General features: G+C 43.6%; 1 protein-coding gene across 1 annotated transcript in view; it reads right to left on the bottom strand.

The window, feature by feature from the left end:
• The window catches only part of scn4ab (sodium channel, voltage-gated, type IV, alpha, b), a 232152-nt gene extending 229304 nt beyond the window's left edge, over positions 1-2848 (bottom strand). Inside the window, exon 1 of the mRNA XM_085966222.1 lies at positions 2435-2848. The gene's annotated coding sequence lies outside the window, so the exon portion shown is untranslated. The remainder of the gene's footprint in view (positions 1-2434) is intronic.
• Between the last annotated feature and the right edge of the window lie 19030 nt (positions 2849-21878).

The raw sequence follows: 21878 nt of genomic DNA, 5'->3' as shown, positions 1-21878 counted from the left end.
GTATTGGGCTGATAAGTGGCAGGTAACATTCGCATCACAGAAGTGCCAGGCAATGACTATCTCCAACAAGCGAGAGTCCAAACACTGCCCCTTGACATTCAATGGCATTACCATCACCGAATCCCCCACCATCAACATCCTAGGGGTCACCATTGACCAGAAACTTAACTGGACCAGCCACATAAATACTGTGGCAACAAGAGCAGGTCAGAGGCTAGGTATTCTGTGGTGAGTGTCTCACCTCCTGACTCTCCAAAGCCTTTCTACCATCTACAAGGCACAATTAAGGAGTGTGATGGAAAACTCTCCACTTGTCTGGATGAGTGCAGCTCCATCAGCACTCAAGAAGCTCAACACCATCCAGGACAAAGCAGTCCACTTGATTGGCACCCCCTCTACCACCTTAAACATCCACTCCCTCCACCACCGGCATACCATGGCTGCAGTGTGTACCAAGGCTTCTTCAGCAGCACATTCCAAACCCGCGACCTCTTCCACCTAGTAGGACAAGGGCAGCAGACACATGGGAACACCACCACCTCCAAGTTCCCCTCCAAGTCACACACCATCCTGACATAGAAGTATATCGCCGATCCTTCATCGTCGCTGGGTCAAAATCCTGGAACTCCCTCCCTAACAGCACTGTGGGAGTACCTTCACCACACGGACTGCAGCGGTTCAAGAAGGCGGCGCTTACCACCACCTTCTTAAGGGCAATTAGGGATGGGCAATAAATGTTGGCTTTGCCAGCGATGCCCACATCCCATAAAAAAACGAATTAAAAAATAATTGTAAATGCGCGGCCAATCATGTGTATTTTGTAGATAAAGATACCCCCTCGTATCCAATGAGTTAAATCTCGGCGACTGATTGGATTAGACCTTGCATTTTAGGTGGACAAGAGTTATAGTCAACCTGCACCTTTGCCTCTTCGCAGTTGGTATCGTTATTCTAAAAAAAAGTGCACATCTTCGTCTAACTACTTAGCTGTGCATTTACAGTGAGCTCCAGGAACCGGGTCCTGTACAACAGGAGAAGAGGTCTGAAGCCTAATGCTAGGCAAGGCCTGGGGATTATGCTAAATGTTTTTTCTACCAGGCGTATACACTTCGCAATGCTTTGCATGAAATGTGGTACATAATATTGTAAATTCCTCTTTAAGAGGCCACTTTTGAGTTAATTGCTGTCATTGCATATGTTTATGGATTTTCTATCCCAGTCCTTGGCTGTGTCTTCATAATAACAGTTATGTCCAGTATTAGGAGGTTTGGGTGCAAAGGTTTTACTATGATCACCCACCAGTCAGCACCGTTGGTTAGGTATCCCCGTAACCTCCCCGTGGATCCAACTGATAAATACACCTTGGATCGACAAATTGACAACCGTCCTCCCAACCTTCAATGTCCCCAATATCAGGCGCCGGGACAGTATCCAACTTGACTGGCACCGACTCTCACCTCCGCTAGGCACCAGAACCCTGAACTTCAAATGGGACAGTTACAATTCAAAATTGAATCCGTTTTTTTTTCATCGCACTAGCCAATCCCGCCAAATGATACCAGTGTTCGTCTTAAAGAAGGTTTGTAACTAGCAACAATATGCAACGCTTGTCCAGTGAGCGCACTGTGTACTCACTCTCCGGCAACCTGTCGCTCAGCCCCAGGAACTCGAGCACAAAGTTCGACACTGTACACAAATCTCGTTAAAATGCATGTTTACGTGTCTCTGCTACAGCACAGCAATCTATAAAAAATAATTCCACTTTCAACTATTTAATACTGAACTTGTAACTTGATCGTATTCAGAACTCAAACAGGCTGCTAAAGTGTCAGGAAGTACATTTGCTGACATCGGCAGTATTGATACCCTCAATGTTATCCCCAACACACCCAAACTTATTTCTATCTTCGAGACACAAATCAGGACCGTCAGAAACGCAGAAAATCACATTCATTTCAAGCCCAGATCCCTGAATATAACCCAACAGCAGCGAAATGTGAAATAGTTCCCAACCCAACACAAAGGGCTGCACCACAGTTAAAATAATAAATTAAAACCGGCGCAAATTATACCAACAAAAGTGCTTGAAAGTTTCAGGAACGACATTCGATATTTTAACCTGAATTATAAAGCCTAATAATTGCAGCACAGGTCTCGTCAGCTTTCATTCTCTTGGTAAACTTTTCAGCCCCACTCGACTGCATTCAGTTAATAGATTTGCCCCTCCAGCAGCTCTCTCACTCCCAGAGTATATCCAACCCGCTTCGAAAACACAGCAAAATACAGTTCTCTAGCTAGAATCGCAGATTAATTTAATTTCCTCCTACTAATCGTAAAGGGTAATGTCATGAAAGTTCTCGGTAAGACTCGCTGTCTGTATGACTAGCTCTTTTTTTTTGGGAATTATTATTATTTTAGGTTAACCTCGTTGTACCTTTTTTGGGTCGAACGAAAGTGACTTCCAATAAATTTCAAGAGAAATCCAACAGCTTGAAGTTTTGCGAAGTGCCTAGTCTCTCCTTGGACTGTGTAAGGAGCCGTTACATTGGAGAATCTCACATCCCCGGACCAGCTGCTGGTGACGTTCGTGCCTTTGGACTGAAAGCCGATCAGATTATTGCAGGTAAGATCATTGCATTACATTTCACACCAGGCTCAGAGAGACATGTCCAACAGATTATTGGGGCGGGGGGCGAATACGGCTCCAAGTCCGAGATCCAGTCCAGCCTCACTGAGCTGCACACACACACACACACACACACTTCAAGACTTTACAACATAAAAAAAAATGCCCCCAGCTGACAGCAGCTTGGCAGACTGTGCAGGGCACAAACCCCAAGAGCATTTTCCAGTAATTTCCTTCCAGTTGCCATTCTAAGGAGCGGAGGGAGGATGTAGATGAGACCCCGCCTGTCATTGGTAAATAGATGTTGCGAATAACTGTACAACGAGGGAAGTGTTTGGGAATTGATGCATTTTATTATCAACAGTACACTCATTGATAGTACGCAGATTGTGGGTGTATTGAGCCTTTCATTTAAGAATGAATTTTACACTGGCGAATGTGCCAATGAAGGGATCTATCTGTGATTAATGTTGCATTAAATTTTTATATAGCTAATTGCAAGTCTACTAACCTAAAGTCCTAGCTTTATAATAAGCACTTGACTAAGCAATGATTTCCAGCCTTTAATAGCCCGCCTAATGCCATTTGGTACTTTACACTTCCATACCACACAATCTACACTGTAAACTTTTAACATTCACCTGCGCTTAAAATTCTAGTACCCACTGCTGGGTATAGACGTTACTACATTTGCACAGCGCCCTGACCAGCTTTTCTCTGGGTATCCTTTACATGTCAGCGGTCAGATGTCGCTTTTTTTTCTGCCACAGGTCCCCAAAATACTGTTTCCTGTTATCCTCCACTATTATTCAGGGTGCCGGACAGATCCGATGACTCTTTATATAACTTCCGATTAAATGCAGCAAGGAGGTGACTGCAAACTATTTATGTCACGGAACAAGCCTTGTGTTTATCCTGGCTTTTAGCACCAGGGGTCGTTTTCTTACGCAAGGCTACCGAGTCTTCAGCAACTCCTCGCAATATTTCGTCAAGATACTTTGTTTTAAATCCGGATTAGTTCAGATTAAGATTTCTATTAATGTGCAGATTGAACCGTGCAATTTTCATCTTTCTGCAGGACACCCTTGTTAATCTATTTGTGTTGACTTGTTAATCAATCATGTTCACATAAATCACTCGAAGGCACATTTTTACCAAGTTATGTTCGTGAAATGTGGCGTTGTTAAAGTGACTGAGTGCAATTAGTGTACGGGCCATTCAAAATTGAACGATAGCGGATATACTTGGATTCGGAATTCTATAGATTAGGTGCCTTTAGATTCTGCGCTGGTGCAGTAGGAACATAGGTACATAGGAACAGGAGTAGGCCATTGAGCCCCTCGAGCCTGCTCCGCCATTCAATGAGATCATGGCTGATCTGTCATCTAACTCCATATACCCACCTTTGCCCCATATTCCTTAATACAAAAATCTATCAATCTCAGATTTAAAATTAACAATTGACCCAGCATCAATTGCCATTTGGGGAAGAGAGTTTCAAACTTCTACCACCCTTTGTGTGTAGAAGTGTTTCCTAATTCCACTCCTGAAAGGCTTGGCTCTAAATTTTAGACACTGCCCCCTAGTCCTAGAGTCCCCAACCAGCGGAAATAGTTTCTCTCTATCTACCCTATCTGTTCCCCTTAATGTCTTGATTGGAATTCTATTCACTGGGAATGCATGAGGGTATGATTGGCATATTAAATCTATACACAGGTGGTATATGTGGTTTCAGACATTTGATGACCTATTCCTTAGCCAAAATTCAATCAGAACTGTCAACAATCCCATGTTTTATTGGCTTCTAATCATTCTTTCGCTTACAATTGCAGATGCCTTCATCAGACAGGTTGCCCATTATGAAGAGTCTGGGTTTCAGAAATTGTTGGCACAATGGACTGAGGGTGGCATCTAGTCCAGATGTTGTGTGGGACTTGTTTCAGCTCTTTTGAAGTTTAACAAACTATCACCTTGGCAGTGGAGTGTTTGAGTAAGACTTCCAGGGTTGTTCCTTCCAGTGCAACAGTGATGGCCAAAGTCACATGCATTGATGGTACTGGAGGGCTTCTTTACTCGTACTCTGTCTCAGGGGCTTAGTTGCCCTTTTCCTTCCAATGAATCTGCTGAGTGGTAGTCATATTAAAGAGGCATGGGGTTGGCTATTGCCTTGGATTTGTCAATTTAAATGGAATAGTGGAAGTCTTTGTAATACATTGGGATGAATCAACTTGGAGAGAGTTGGCTCAAGATCTTGCATATTCTAGTGCAGTAACCAGTGACATCTGACTATTATGGGTTTTTGTGGGGTGGAGGGAGGGGTAATGGTGGGGGGGGGGTGCAAAGACACTGTATGGAAATGTCTTACTTTCCAAACACTGAGGATTGTCATGCATTAGGTCTGGCACTGGGATGCATCAGACTTGAACCCATACAGTGGATTCTGGGTTTCCCAATGGAGTTCCCACATTGTTGGGCCAATTAAGTATTTGCAATTTGCCACTTAATGAGCATATCCTGGCATTCTGGCACCAGCAGAACTCCCTTTGCGGTTCAGCTGAATCCGTATGTTGTGGAGTATAATGCAGTCTGCACGTTATGTATCCACCACATCTGAAGCAGCAAGTGGTCTACCAAACATGCATTCTACTGGCTGGCCCCTGATGCCATATACTGCACTGGTGTGAGAGTTGGAAGAATGCCCTCTTTATTGCACAGGGATCAAAACAATGTCAAGGCTTTCTCTTGCCATTTATTGGTAGCGAAAGGATGAATTGGCAGCAACTAAATTAAACTGCTGGAGGTATTTGGTTCTGATGTGAAGCTTCAGTTTGTGTTCTCACTTTCTCAAGAGAGGAAAGAATGTGAATGTGAGAGACTCAATTCTACATCTGAGACCAAGCTCTTTAATCTGTGGTTATTGAACTTGAGGACCTTGAGGAGCTGGTCCTCCATGACGTGAGATACAGTGCTCCGAAATCTCTCTGGCTCCTTTTGATTTAGCTAGTTTTATGTTACACTGATGATGTTCTTCTGCATTGGGTCTTGGCTGTTGAAGTTTACACCATCCGCGAAGACCATTAGGCCCATCATGTCTGTGCTGCCTCTTAGCCAAATATTTTATTGATGTCATATTAAGTACTCTGACATTTTAGGGAATTATTAAGGAATATAAGCTGCTTAATAAATTTAGCAATGTCACACATATTTGTAATGATATTGGCAGCTATTAACTAATAAGAGTGGAAAAAGAAAATTACTGACCAGTCCTGAATTACCTTTATTAACATAAGGAGATATGTTAAACTACAGTGCTTCTATTAATTACGCAAAGCAAAGATAATGGGAGTACCCCAATAAAATATATCACAGCTGTGATATAAGTCTGTTTGCTACTTGACTATGACTTACACTCACTTAATAACTGATGAATCAGCGATTGTCTCCAAACACAGCCTGGCAAAATAGAATATTAGTTTTATTTTGTTTGACGGATTTGCTGGTTTTAGATTTATAATGCAGATTTAAAGTGACTTTGCCTTCTTTGTCCTTCCCTGCCCATTCACCACTTGATACTTATATTTCAGTTAAATGTTAAGCCCTCTGTGATAGGGATAAAGTTGCAGCCAAAATGGACTCCATTTGTTTACCAAATTGTCACAAACCCTGAAGTGAGCATGCTCATTAGCAACTGCACAATAAAAGAAATGTGTTGAAAGAACATTAAAAAAAATAATAGAAAAAATATTCGATAGACTTTAGACTCCTGTCAAGTCAGGATTATGGGAAATAAAAATACTATTTACACAATTATGAGGTAATGTCTGGTAGTGTTTTCCCATGAGACCCTCTAATTGCTGCGGTTACCATCTGTTATAATCTTTGTCTTAAACAATGACAACAAATGAGACTTAAATGCCACGCTACTTTCCACAGACAGCGCATGACCTCAGTTCTCAAAACAATTTCACCTGTGCCAGCCACACCAGCTCGACCCAACCAACCATACAAACAGTTCCAACACACCTAGGTGATAAAAGCACTCATAACCACCTCAAAGCTCACTAAGCCTTAACAAAAATCAGTTATTCCCCTCCTACTCACCAAACCCACATTATACCATCACGAACAACCTTAATTCAATGCTCCCGGTGTACAATCAGGCTTTTTGTGTGTAATCAACCGCATAGTTTCTCTGCGACTTTGTGCAATTTTCATGTAGTCAGCCAGAAATGAAAACAAGCTGAGAAAACTTGAAAGAGAATACAATTTATTTATATGATTTTGGTTAATGTTATGAAAATAAAATCTATTAAATGTCATTTAGACGCTTAATCATCCTTTGATATAATTTGAGTGGCAGATGCAAGCCCTAGCACCATTTTACGTTTGAAAGACACACAGCACCCATTTTGGAACTGAACAGGAATAGAGGCCCAAACCTCAGTTAATTTGGCAGCTCTGCCATTTCCCTACTTTGTTCAGCTCAAGCTTAACTATCTTTTAAAGTACAGAAATCAATATAGTTATGGGCATGCTTTGCTGCCATCCACTATTTGAACACATTTACTATCATTACTAAAAATAATCAATACACCGATAATTCCCAAAGTCACAACAAATAATTTTGCAGTGGAAATACAACTGCATACGAAAAGTGTCTCTACAGCTTTGCTAATAAATTAACACCACACTGCAATTGTGCAAATAATATTGTGAATGCATAGATGTAGTCTGTTTAAAAGTTGCAAATTGCAGCTTTCATTCCAGGTCCAGAACCATTGCTGGGTGGGGAAAGTTTATACTGGCTGGAAACAGGAATGCTGCATCATGGTGGCATAGTGGTTAGCACTGTTGCCTCACAGCGCCAGGGACCCGGGTTCAAATCCGGCCTCGGGTGACTGTCTGTGTGGAGTTTGCACATTCTCCCCGTGTTTGCGTGGGTTTTCTCCGGGTGCTCCGGTTTCCTCCCACAGTCCAAAGATGTGCGGGTTAGGTTGATTGGCCATGATAAAAATTGACCCTTAGTGTTAGGGGGGATTAAATACGTGGGGCTACGGGGATAGGGCTTGGGTGGGATGGCTGTCGGTGTAGGGACCGGGTGCTAGGGTTTGGATGATCAGCCATGATCTCGTTGAATGGCGGAGCAGGCTCGAAGGGCCGCATGGCCTATTCCTGCTCCTATCTTCTATTAGCCCCTACAAGCAGGTGGGAATAAAACAATGATGTCCTCCGCCACTAAAGGTAGCTGTTTGTTTTGCTGCACCAGTTCTGCTGGCTCTGTCAGCACCTGGGAATAGTACAACCTGGGAATACAGGGCACAGCTCCTTCAGAGGCAATACTGGCACCGCCTCTATCTTATTGTGCAAGCAGAAGACTCACGGCTACTGCCGGTGGCAGCATTGTAAGCATAAGAAACAAGGGGTTGTTTTCCTTAGAGCAGAGCAGGCTGAGGGGGGGGAACTGATTGAGGCATACAAAATTATGAGGGGCATAGATAGGGTAGATAGAAAGGAACTTTTCCCCTTAACAGAGGGGTCAATAACCAGGGGGCATAGTTTCAAGGTAAGGGGCAGGAGGTTTAGAGGGGATTTGAGGAAAAACATTTTCACCCAGAGGGTGGTTGGAATCTGGAACTCACTGCCTGAAAGGGTGGTAGAGGCAGGAACCCTCACAACATTCAAGAAGCATTTAGATGAGCACTTGAAACGCCATAGCATACAAGGCTACGGACCAAGTGCTGGAAAATGGGATTAGAATAGACAGGGCTTGATGGCCGGCGCGGACATGATGGGCCGAAGGGCCTCTTTCTGTGCTGTATAACTCTATGGCTAAAAACTTACGTTAACAAATTTATACACCCTGTAAAACACTCTGAGATGTATTTCTATACATGCTGAGTGCTATATAAATGTAAGTTGTATGTTAAACCAACTAACTCTAAATAGATTAAGTATAAAACCCACCTTGCAAAAGGACATATTCTGCCTTTATGAGCCATTAAGAACAGGGCTCAAAACTCATTGAAAATTGTTTTCCATCTTCAGGTTTATTGCCCAAAAGGGATTGTCTGGTGTGATACTGCTAACAACCCACATATACTGCCACATTTCCAGATGAGTAGATATTGTCACAGACATGTTCTCCCTGATGTACTGATGAGAATGAGTGCAACCAACTCATTAAGCCCATGAATAGTCACATCACAGTGATGTTACTGTTCTCAGTTAGCAACCAGTCAGCATCCAGGGTAAGCACCTGACCACAAAAGCAAACAAAACAATACTTATAATTTAAAGAAACACAGCTCCCACCACTAAACATTACAGGTACTATTGTCATTGGTTTGCAGTCAACAGCAGGAGCCCTCCCTGACATTTACCCCTCCCTAGCGTAGGGGCCAACTGTAGTACCCGCACCAAGAGCAGCTAACTCAGCATTCTCTACAATTCTGCACTGGGCCATGTCTTTATCATTTCAACAACAACAACAACTTATATTTATATAGCGCCTTTAAGGTAGTAAAACGTCCCAAGGCGCTTCACAGGAGTTTTATAAAATAAAATTTGACACTGAGCCACATAAGGAGAAATTAGGGTACATGACCAAAAGCTTTGTCAAAGAGGTAGGTTTTAAGGAGCGTCTTAAAAGAGGAAAGAGGGGTAGAGAGGCGGAGAGGTTTAGGGAGGGATTTCCAGAGGTTAGGGCCTTGGCAGCTGAAGGCATGGCCACCACTGGTTGAGTGATTAAAATCAGGGATGCTCAAGAGCTGAATTCCAGAGGAGAGGTGAGAGTGCCTGCCCTTGACATCAAGGCAGCATTTGACCAAGTGTGGCATCAAGGAGCCCGAGTAAAACTGAAATCAATGGGAATCGGGGGGAAAACTCTCCACTGGCTGGAGTCATACCTAGCACAAAGGAAGATGGTTGTGATGGTTGGAGGTCAATCATCTCAGCCCCAGGACATCGCTGCATGAGTTCCTCAGGTCAGGGTCCTAGACCCAACCATCTTCAGCTGCTTCATCAATGACCTTCCCTCCATCATAAGGTCAGTAATGGGGATGTTCGCTGATGATTGCACATTGTTCAGTTCCATTCACAACTCCCAAGATAATGAAGCAGTCTATGCCCGAATGCAGCAAGACCTGGATGACATTCAGGCTTGGACTGATAAGTGGCAAGTAACATTCGCGCCACACAAGTGCCAGGCAATCACTATCTCCAACAAGCGAGAGTCTAATCACCGCCCCATGACATTCAACGGCATTACCATCGCCGAATCCCCCACCATCAACATCCTGGGGGTCACCATTGACCAGAAACTTAACTGGACCAGCCACATAAATACTGTGGCTACAAAAGCTGGTCAGAGGCTGGGTATTCTGCAGTGAGTGTCTCACCTTCTGACTCCCCAAAGTTTTTCCACCATCTACAAGGCACAAGTCAGGAGTGTGATGGAATACTCTCCACTTGCCTGGATGAGTGCAGCTCCAACAACACTCAAGAAGCTCAATACCATCCAGGACAAAGTAGCTCACTTGATTGACACCCCATCCACCACCTTAAACATTCCCTACCTCCACCACCGGTGTACCGTGACTGCAGTGTGTACCATCTACAAGATGTATTGCAGCAACTCACCAAAGCTTCTTTAGCAGCACCTCCCAAACCCAGGACCTCCACCACCTAGAAGGACAAGGGCAGCAGACGCATTGGAACACCACCACCTCCAAGATTCCATCCAAGTCGCACACCATCCTGACTTGGAAATATATTGCCGTTACTTCATCGTCGCTGGGTCAAAATCCTGGAACTCCCTCCCTGACAGCACTGTGGGAGTACCTTCACCAAATGGACTGCAGCGGTTCAAGAAGGCGACTCACCACCACCTTCTCAAGGGCAATTTGGGATGGGCAATAAATGCTAGCCTTGCCAACGACACCCACATCCCAGGAATGAATATAAAAAAAATACCAGAACTAGAGGAGCACAGATATCGTGGGGGGTTGTAGAGCTGGAGGAGATTACAAAGATAGGAAGGGGCGAGGCCATGGAGGGATTTGAAAGCAATGATGAGAATTTTTAAATCGAGGCATTACTTAACTGGCAATTGGGGGCAAAATGCCACTCCTATAAGATGATATATCGACTGATTAACTTTCAATCTCAGCCTACGTCATTTAGCGCTATACAGGGAGAACTATGGTTTACACAGGCCTGACAATAAATGGTTTTATTTATAGATTTCCAGGTGTTAAGTTACTAGCTATTCGTATGTGGTTCCTTACAATTTTAGGTTCCGACTGGCTGGCTTGCAGTCACTAATTCCTGCTAAAATTTATTTCTAGAGGGATTGAATTGAAAAGTAAAGAAGTTATGCTAAACTTGTATAGAACCTTGGTTAGACTGCACTTGGAGTACTGCGTACAGTTCTGGTTGCCATATTATAAAAAGGCACTGGAGTGGGTGCAAAAAAGATTTACAAGGATGATACCAGAAATGCGAGGATATACCAATTAGGAAAGGATGAACAGGCTGGGTCTAAGAGAAGGCTGAGGGGTGACTTAATAGAGGTCTTTAAAATTATGAAAGGTTTTGATAGAGTAGATACAGAGAGAATGTTTCCACTTGTGGGGAAGAGCAAAACTAGAGGCCATCAATATAAGACAGTCACCAAGAAATCCAATAGGGAATTCAGAAGAAACTTCTTTACCCAGAGTATGATGAGAATGTGGTATTCGCTACCACAGGGAGTGGTTGAAGCGAATAGTATGGATGTATTTAAGGGGAGGCTAGATAAGCACATGAGGGAGAAGGGAATAGAGGGTTATGCTGATAGATTTAGATGAGGAAAGATGGGAGGAGGCTCGTGTGGAGCATAAACGCCGGCATGGACTGGTTGGGCCGAATGGCCTGTTTCTGTGCTGTATATCCTATGTAATCCTTTGTAAAATTCTTTGCATTGAAGAATTAATTCTACATTCTTAATATGTTGACATAAATGAGCAGGAAAACCTTGAAATTTCCTGATTGTCAGTGGAAAATAATCAGAGGAGGAGCATTTTTCTGATTTTTGTCTTTTAAGGTTGATTAATTGGGGCCAGCCATGTAAACTCGCCTCTATTTGACTGTTCCATTGCCTTGTCCTCTCAGCTGATGTTTAAAAGGTGAGCACGTTTCTATGCACAGAACAGGTTTCTTTCTGGTTAGTTATTTCAGCATGTGCAGGTTTATTCACTTACTCCATGCTTTTTAATTTCTAGACTGCAACATACAAAGCATATTTTAAGGCTTGTTATGTTTAGTTTGATGTACGAGTCAAAAGAGGCTTTGGGAGAGATGATTGGCCCAGATTTGTTAATCATCAGTGTAATCCCACTGAGGGCTGATGGGACAGGGTAGCAGGTGTCGGCTTTCAAATCAGAAACAAACAATTACTAGAATCCCCTGGTTTTATTGATGGGAAAGGGAGACGTTGCCTATGATCCCAGGGCTTGCCACAGACCTAAGACTTGTTAAGAGGGTTGGCTTCCTTTAGAAAGGACTCACTCGAGTTGATTTGGTGGAAGTTATTGTCGTGCATATTTTTTTGGGGGGGGGGTGGGGTGTTGCGGGGGTGTCAGATGGTATTTTATGGTGTTTGCTCTATTTTTAGCAGTTGAGATCTAAGGGTTTGGAGGTTCTTTTATTATTTTCTTCATTTACTGTCTTAAGCAGTTTTCTTTCCCCACGGCACTACTTTGTTAATTATCTCAGTTCTTTTTATAAATTTATTGCAAAAGTCCCTTGCAGGGGTCAAGTTTAGGTGTTTCTGAAAACTGTGATGGACAGATTGGACTGTACTGTGACTTGGGGTTACATCGAGTCTACGGCACAGGCACAGGCCATTCGGCCCAACTGGTCTATGCTGGCGTTTGTGCTCCACATGAGCCTCCCATCCCTCTTCATCTAACCCTATCAGTATATCCTTCTTTTCCTTTCTCTCTCATGTGTTTATCTAGCTTCCCCTTAACTACCTCCGTGCTATTCACCTCAGCTACTCCCTGTGGTAGCGCATTCCACGTTCTAACCACTCTTTGGGTAAAGAAGCTTCTCCTGAATTCCCTATTGGATTTATTAGTGACTATCTTATATTTCTGACCTCTTGTTTTGGTCCCCACCACAAGTGGAAACGTTTTCTCTACGTCTATCCTATCAAATTTTTTCATAATTGTAAATCCCTCAGCATCCTTCGACAGTGCCTCCCAAACTCGTGACCTCTACCACCTAGAAGGACAAGGGCAACAGGTGCATGGGAACACCACCACCTCCAATTTCCCCTCCAAGTCACACACCATCCTGACTTGGAAATATATCACCTTCCTTCATCGTCGCTGGGTCAAAATCCTGGAACTCCCTCCCTAACAGCACTGTGGGAGCACCTTCACCACATGGACTGCTGCGGTTCAAGAAGGCGGCTCACCACCACCTTCTCGAGGGCAGTTAGGGATAGGCAATAAATGCTGGCCTTGCCAGCGACATTCACATCCCAGGAATGAATTTTAAAATCCTCTTTTCGCTCGCTCTCTGGCGAGAGAAAGTCAGATACCATTGGGTAGGTTGCTTAGGATATATCTCTCAAGAATAATACCAATGTTTATGGTGTCGGAATGTGCTAAAGATAAATTAATTAAGCCACTTTACAGTCAAGAAAGGATTCAAACTCTGCAAGGAAAGGATAGGCTGAGCGGTTCATTGCAATCTTATTTCTTGGAATTGAAAACCTGGTTCCACTCCAGAATTTTTGGCTTCTGTCCAATACTCTATAGAAAAATCCATTATTATTGTTATCATCACTGCGGTCTACATCCCACCACACGCTAATGCCAAACTAGCACTGAAGGACCTCTACAGGGCCATCAGCAAACAACAAACTGCGCACCCAGATGGAGCTTTTATCGTCGCGGGGGACTTCAATCACATAAACCTAAAATCTGTACTCCCAAAATTCCACCAGAATGTTTCCTGCCCCACAAGAGGGGAGAACACACTGGATCAAGTCTACACGAGCATTGTAGATGCTTATAAGGCCATTCCCTGCCCCCACCTTGGGAAGTCTGACCACCTCTCCCTGTTTCTAGCCCCGGCATACAAACCGCTCATCAAAAGAGTGAAAACATCAGTGAGGTCAGTGAAAGTATGGCCAGAGGGGGCAGTCTCGGAGCTTCAGGATTTCTTCGAATGCACTGATTGGAGCATGTTTGCCCATAATGACATCGAGGAATACGCATCCACAGTGCTATTCTACATTAACAGTTGCGTCGAGGTCGTCACGACCCATAAAAATATCAGGACATACCCCAACCAGAAACCCTGGATGAACGGGGAGGTCCGCTCGCTGTTGAAAGCACGCGACGCAGCATTTAAATCTGGCGACGCGGCGGCTTACAGTGCAGCTAGGACCAACCTAAAAAAGAGTATCAGGACTGCCAAAAGGAAACAGACACTGCGGATTGAGGATCATTTCCACAACAACTCGGACCCCCCCGGCGCATGTGACAAGGCATCCAGTCCATCACTGACTACAAGAGTAAAAACACCAGCCCCCCGGTTAGCGATGCCTCCCTTCCGGAGGAGCTTAACAACTTCTACGCTCACTTTGACAGGGACAACAGGGAGCCGGCTACCAAAGCCTTGCCACCCCTCGAAGACCAGGTGCTCACTCTGTCGACCTCCGACGTAAGGGGTGTTCTACACGGAGTGAACACACGTAAGGCTGCTGGACTGGATAGCATCCCTGGACGGGTACTCAAGGAATGTGCTGATCAGCTGGCTGATGTCTTCACCACCATCTTCAATCTGTCATTGGCCCAGGCAGTAGTCCCTACATGCTTCAAGACTGCTACCATTATTCCTGTGCCAAAGCAAACGGCTGTGATGTGTCTGAACGACTATCGACCTGTCGCACTCACACCCATCATAATGAAGTGTTTCGAGAGACTGGTCCTGGCTCACATCAAAGCCAGTGTTCCCGCCTCTCTTGACCAATACCAGTTTGCCTATCGTGCAAACAGATCAACGGAGGATGCAATCACAACTGCTCTACACTCTGCACTGAATCACTTAGATGGTAAAGAGACCTACATCAGAATACTGTTCATAGACTATAGCTCAGCATTCAACACTATCGTCCCCAACAAGCTGGCCACCAAACACCACACTCTTGGCCTGAACACGTCCCTCTGCAACTGGACCCTGGACTTCCTAACAAACAGACCCCAGTCTGTCAAATTAGGTAACCACACCTCCCCCCCCAACCCTGAACACGGGGGCCCCACAAGGATGTGTGCTGAGCCCCCTCCTCTACTCCCTCTTCACCCATGACTGTGTGGCTGTTCATGGTTCCAACACCATCATCAAGTTTGCGGATGATACCACGGTGGTAGGCCAGATCACCAACAACGATGAGTCAGCCTACAGGGAGGAGGTCCAGCATCTCGTGAAGTGGTGCGCCGACAACAACCTGGCCTTTAACATCAAGAAAACCAAAGAAATCATTGTGGACTTCAGGAAGTCTAAAGGCAGAAGTCACACCCCCATCCACATCCATGGGGCTGTGGTGGAAAGGGTGGACAGCTTTAAGTTCCTCAGAGTCCACATCACGGAAGACCTCTCCTGGTCCCTCAATACCTCCTCTCTGGTGAAGAAGGCCCAGCAGCGCCTATATTTCCTAAGGAGGCTGAAGGGATGTAACCTGTCACCCCTGATCCTCTCTAACTTTTATCGCTGCACAATAGAGAGCATCCTGACGAACTGTATCACAGTATGGTATGGCAGCTGCAGCTACTATGACCGGAAAGCCCTGCAGCGGGTAGTCAAAACTGCCCAACGCATTACCGGCACCCGGCTACCGACCATAGAGCACATATACCAGAAACACTGTTTACGGAGGTCACGGACCATCATCAAAGACCCTACCCACCCCAGCCATAGTCTGTTCGCCCCCCTGCCATCTGGGAGACGCTACAGATGCATTCGCACCCGAACGACCAGATTTAGGAACAGCTTCTTTCCTAGGGCTGTCATCCTACTGAACTCCACAAATAAACTCTAAAGCCTGCACATCTGCCAATGCACTTTATTATGTTTATGTTAATGTATTACAAGCCAAATGAATATTGAATGTTTAAATGTCTTAATCTAAATGTACACTCTCGGGAGCCGCAAGCCTACATTTCGTTGTACTGCACTTGTGCACTAACAATGACAATAAAGTTGATTATGATTATGATTATGATTATTATGATTAAACAAAACTCCAGTTTGCTTTATCCAAGGGATCACATCTTTATCTCCTTCCTAAACTCTGTACTCTTAGATATAATTTATAAGGACTCTTTCCTCACAGGTAGTCATTTGGACAAGGTAGTAGTCACAATAAATAATTTGGTTATTATCCAAGGTCATGACATGCTGCAGGCTTTAACTGCATCATATGAGACCCAAATACAAGCTGTTGCCTATGTTGTATTCAGTACCTTTCACATACAATTAACTTGTCTAATTTTTAAGATATTCACAGTTAAAATTAGCATTATGTAATAATACCAAAGTGTTTCCGATTTCTTCTACATTCTCAAAAATTTGAGTTCTGGAGGAAAAAACACTCCAGTTGACCCCATGTAGTATCTTAAGTTATACCAGTGTCTTCATGACAAGCTCATCTCAGAAGACCTCCATTTGGAAATAGGAACTAGAAAAATAAATCCAAATCCCCCGGAGTTGGTGGCATAGTACTTGGAGTGTGAGCTGAGAGGGTCTATGAACACTTGTCTCATGTTGATCCAACCAAAAACATTATGCTTAGGAAACTAGGTTAGATGTCAGGAGGTGGTTCTTTTTCCAGAGAATAGTGGACCTCTGGAACAGGCTGCCGTCTCGTGCGGTGGACGCTGATTCGCTGAATTCCTTCAGGTAAGAGCTGGACCTGTTTCTGGCTGGGGCGGAGATCACCTCTTACAGAAGGTAGGCACTGCAGGGAATTCAGGGTTAGCGTGATCTCCTGGACTAGTTTCGATCGCCTAGATGGGTCGGAGAGGAATTTCCCAGTTTTTTTTCCCCCAATTGGCCTGGGTTTTTAATCTGCTTTTTCATCTCTCCCCAGAGATCGCATGGTTTCGGGTGGGGTGGAGTGTACATATCGTGAAACACAAGGTATCACAATTGCGTGGGACAGGCTCGATAGACTAGAGGGTCTTTACCTGTCTGTCATGGTTTGTATGTTCCTAAATTGCAGACAAGCGGTTCCTTTGTCCATATTGTCCGATAGTGTTTTGGAAGCAGGGATTCTCTGTGCTTCACACTGCACTTCGCACCAGGGGCCCCTTCTCTTTATTCTGCCTCACCTGGGTGACTCTTTATTGACTTATTCTAAAAGGAAAACCTGCTAAGCTATAGAAATAATACTTGTGTATTGCAGAATCATGTCTCCTAGTCCCTCGATAGAAAAACATATCAAATAGAGAGGTAATACTACTGGGAAAAATGCTTCTCATCTGAGAGAAAGTTTTTGAATAATTTCTTGTCAAACATTACATAGAATTACATAGAATGTACAGCACAGAAACAGGCCATTCGGCCCAACTGCTCCACGCTGGTGTTTATGCTCCACTCGAGCCTCCTCCCGTTTTTCCTCATCTAAACCTATCAGCAGAACCCTCTATTCCCTTCTCCCTCATATGATTGTCTAGCCTTCCCTTAAATGCATCTATACTATTCGCTTCAACCACTCCCTGTAGTAGTGAGTTCCACATTCTCACCACTCTCTGGGTAAAGAAGTTTCTCCTGAATTCCCTATTGGATTTATTCGTGATTATCTTATAGCTCCTAGATTTGGACTCCCCCACAAGTGGAAACATCTCTTCTCTACATCTACCCTATCAAACCCTTTCATAATCTTAAAGACCTCTATCAGGTCTCCTCAACAACAACTTCCGCATGGGCATCGTCAGTCCATATTGTGCCGAAACAAATTCCTAGGGTGAATTCCTATGATTAGTAAGCTGATGCCCATTTCATTGGATTGATTTGATTCCTTGGCTTGATTCATCTCCCCATAATTTTTCACGTTCTACTCTAAATTCCCTTTGGTTGCAGCCTTTACACGTTACTTTCCAATTTATCTTGCTGCAGCCCAACTGTAATATTTACCCTTCTCCATGAGCTCAGAATCTGTGATTTCCATTCTGATTATTTAGTGCTAAAGTTCCCTTTGTCTGCTCCCCATTAATATGTTATTCCTTTCTGTTGTAAAACTCTGAAAAAAGGACATTTATTTTGTTATCTAAAGATATGCATGGCATTTTATAGTTTTCTCAACATTTTTATTTGAATGTCTATTCCTTTAAATTGAACTGGTCCAATACATTCATAAATGTATTACACACATAGTCATATAATTTTAAAAGGATCAGGCCATAGACCGCAAGGCTCTACAGATGGTGGTGAAAGCTGCACAACATACTATAGGAATTAAACTACCTGCTGTGCAGGATATCTACCCCGAGAGGTGCTGGGGGAAGGCCCTGAGAATCATCAAAGACGTGAGCCACCCCAGCCACAACCTCTTCGCCCTGCTTCCGTCCGGTAAGAGATACCGAAGCATACGGTCTCGTACCAGCAGGTTTCGAAACAGCTTCTACCCCCAGGCCATAAGACTCATGAATGAATAATTTATTATTATTTATTATTGTTGTTTTTATTTATTATTACTGTATTTCTATTAGTACTTTTATCAGTGCTATACCATATTTATTCCAATGTTGGGAGGACTCGTAAAAATCAACATTTCATTGTGCAGTACACACGTTTGCTGCATATATGACAAATAAAATTGAATTGAATTGAATTGAAACGCCTTTTGTATAATTTGCTACTATATGCAACTTAGCACAGTCAATGCACAACATTTGGACTATGATTAAGCACTTGTTCAAGTTGATGTTTTTCTCATGCTGTTTCACTGATTCTCAAGAAAGCTTACTTCATGCTCATTATGAATGTTCTGTCTCACCTAATCAAAGCCAATGTATTGACAATACAAGGGCTAGTAACATTTTAAACATTTTAATAACAATTTAAGATGTATTTTCTACATTTTGCTTCTGTAATTTATTCATTTCTTGCTCAAAGGGTGCGATTTTCCCAATGGAAACGGGTTGGAGGCGGGTTCCGAACCTGGCCTCAGTTTTTGCCATTTTGCCAACTGTCCCACCTCCAAACCCGCCTCCTCGGGGCTGGGAAAATCGCCCCCATAGTTTTCTTCTGGTAATTTTCTCCCTTCCTCATTGGGGTATGGTTTCAGGGACAGCAGTCACCTGGCTGTCAATGGCTGAGCCTTCACAGTGAGACTATTCCATCTTAGGGGGCACCACATACCGAGCATGTTCCTATCTTTACCCGTTGACCGTACATGCATGCCCCCAGCAGGGGTCACTGAGCCTGATCATTAGCAAGAGCCTTGATCCATTTGCCCCTCTCTAACCCAGGGGCGGTGATGCCAACTGTAGTTCACCCAATAACACACTGGCTAACACCAACTAACTCAACAGAGGCTGCAGAGCGAACCTAGTACCTGCCTGGTCTCGATGGCTCATCCACTCACTGGATAAACTCACTGAGCCATTAAGAAAGCTAAATTAATTGCCAAAAGGAAGCTATACACAGAAAGAGTGATACATTTTTCTACTGCTTCTTGTCCACATTAATTCATCTCTACATCAATTTAAACCATATTCTAAAGAGGATCTAGAGGCACTGGAGAGGGTACAAAAAATATGTACAAGGATGATACCAGAAATACGAGGTTATACCTATCAGGAAAGGATGAACAGGCTGTGTCTCTTTTCTCTTGAAAAGAGAAGGCTGAGGGGAGGCCTAGTAGAGGTCTTTAAAATTATGAAAGGTTTTGATAGAGTAGACACAGAGAGAGTGTTTCCACTTGTGGGGAAGAGCAAAACTAGAGGCCATCAATAGAAGATAGTCACCAAGAAATCAAATAGGGAATTCAGAAGTAACTTTTTTACCCAGAGAGTGCTGAGAATGTGGAACTCACTACCACAGGGAGTGGTTGAGGCGAACAGTATAGATGCATTTAAGGGGAGGCTAGATAAGTACATGAGGGAGAAGGGAATAGAGGGTTACACTGATAGATTTAGATGAGGAAAGACGGGAGGAGGCTCGAGTGGAGCATAAACGCCCGCATGGACTGGTTGGGTCGAATGGCCTGTTTCTGTGCTGTATATCCGATGTAATCCTATGTAAACATGAGTATCAGTCACTAAAGAGTGAAGTCTGAGAAAATTTACAAAGATCAGAGTTATAAATTAAAGTTCTATGATGCACTCACATTAACTGTATAAGTGAATTGACAATAGTCTGGCTAAAGGATAAGGCTTCAGGCTGTGTCCATGCACTTGCATTCTAATGCTATCCAATTAAATCTTCAAAGATATTGAAGACAATTAATCTTTTGCTGAAGAAAATCATTCATAATAATATTACTTTTATGTTCTTATGAAATAAGTAAATAATTAATGCTGCTTTAGTTATCTGAATATCTTTCTGTTTGTTCTTTGTGGGTTAGTTCCCATCAACATCGTTAAAAAAACCAGATGATCTGGTCATTATCACATTGCCGTTTGTGGGAGCTTGCTGTGCACAAATTGGTGTTTCCTACATTACAATAGTGACTCCACTTCAAAAAGTACTTCATTGGCTGTAACGCGCTTTGGGACGCCCGGTGGTCATGAAAGGCGCTATAGAAATGCAAGTCTTTCTTTCTTTCATTCTGTGCACTGAGCAACTAGGATGATGGATTCAATAAGAACATAAGAACATAAGAAATAGGAGCAGGAGTCAGCCATTTGGCCCTTCGAGCCTGCTCCGCCATTCAATAAGATCATGGCTGACCTTCTACCTCATCTCCACTTTCCTGCACTATCCCCATATCCCTTGATTCCCTTAATATTCAAAAATCTATCTATCTCTGTCTTGAATATACTCAACGACTGAGCCTCCACAGCCCTCTGGGGTAGAGAATTACAAAGATTCACCACCTTCTGAGTGAAGAAATTTCTCTTCATCTCAGTCCTAAATGGGCGACCCCTTATTCCAAGACTGTGACCCCTGGTTCTAGACTCCTCAGCCAGGGGAAACATCCTCCCTGCACCTACCCTGTCAAGCCCCTGTAAGAATTTTGTATGTTTCAATGAGATCACTTCTCATTCTTCTTAAACTCTAGAGAATATAACTCTAGTTTACTCAATCTCTCCTCATAGGACAATCTCCCCATCCCAGGAATCAGTCTGGTGAACCTTCGTTGCACTCCCTCTATGGCAAGTATATCCTTCCGTAGGTAAGGAGACCAAAACTGTACACACTACTCCAGGTGTGGTCTCACCAGGGCCCTATATAATTGCAGTAAGATGTCTTTACTCTTATACTCAAATCCTCTTGTAATAAAGACCAACATACCATTTGCTAAAAAAATTAAATTGTGTAAGTCAAAAGGAATGCCAATAATTGAAAATGACAGAACGGTGGAATGCTCCAGTGGCAGCATGATCTATATTATAAAATGTTTGGAACCTCTTGCCGGCTTAGCTCACTCACCTCTGAGTCAAAAGGCTGTCAGTACAAACTGCACTTCAAGGCTTGAGCACCTAGCCTGGGCATATATCAGTTCCCTTCCTCAAAAAATTAAATGCTCCATCAGTGCTAATTGCTCAGCGCACAGAAAGATGTTCAGATAACTAAAGCAGCATTAATTATTTACTTATTTCCTTTTAGAGTCAGTGACAGGCCAGTTGATGTGTGTTAACAAAACACTTTCATAAATGTTAAATGAAGAGTTCAGCAGCAGTTTCCTTTGAAGATGCTTATTCTGCAAAATTAATTGATTTTGCTTACCCTTTTGCAAGTATTTTGCTTGTTAACTCAGCCATGTGTCTGCTGAAAGATTATTTTAACCTGGTGCCCAGAATGCTTGGGTGCCAAGGTGTGGTTGGGAAGTCTGCTCCCTTGTTTTCAAGCACCTTGCGTGCTGTGGGGGAAGGCTGGCTGCTGAACAGCTGCTGGTCTCCAAACCTAACCCTGAGCAAGTGACTGAGCTCGCTCTTGCTGCCTTCAACTTACAAGCTCAGTGCAGGAGCTGCCCATCTTCCAGGCCGGTGGCTGACCTGGGGAGCCTCAAGAAGATAGTGGGCACCCTAAAACC

This window comes from Somniosus microcephalus, chromosome 24 (assembly GCF_052327205.1).
Source record: "Somniosus microcephalus isolate GS21.2 chromosome 24, FLI_Smic_1.0, whole genome shotgun sequence".
NCBI classification, from domain to species: Eukaryota; Metazoa; Chordata; class Chondrichthyes; order Squaliformes; family Somniosidae; genus Somniosus; species Somniosus microcephalus.
The sequence above is the reverse complement of the archived record's forward strand: the minus strand, read 5'-3'. Positions and strand labels throughout refer to the sequence as shown.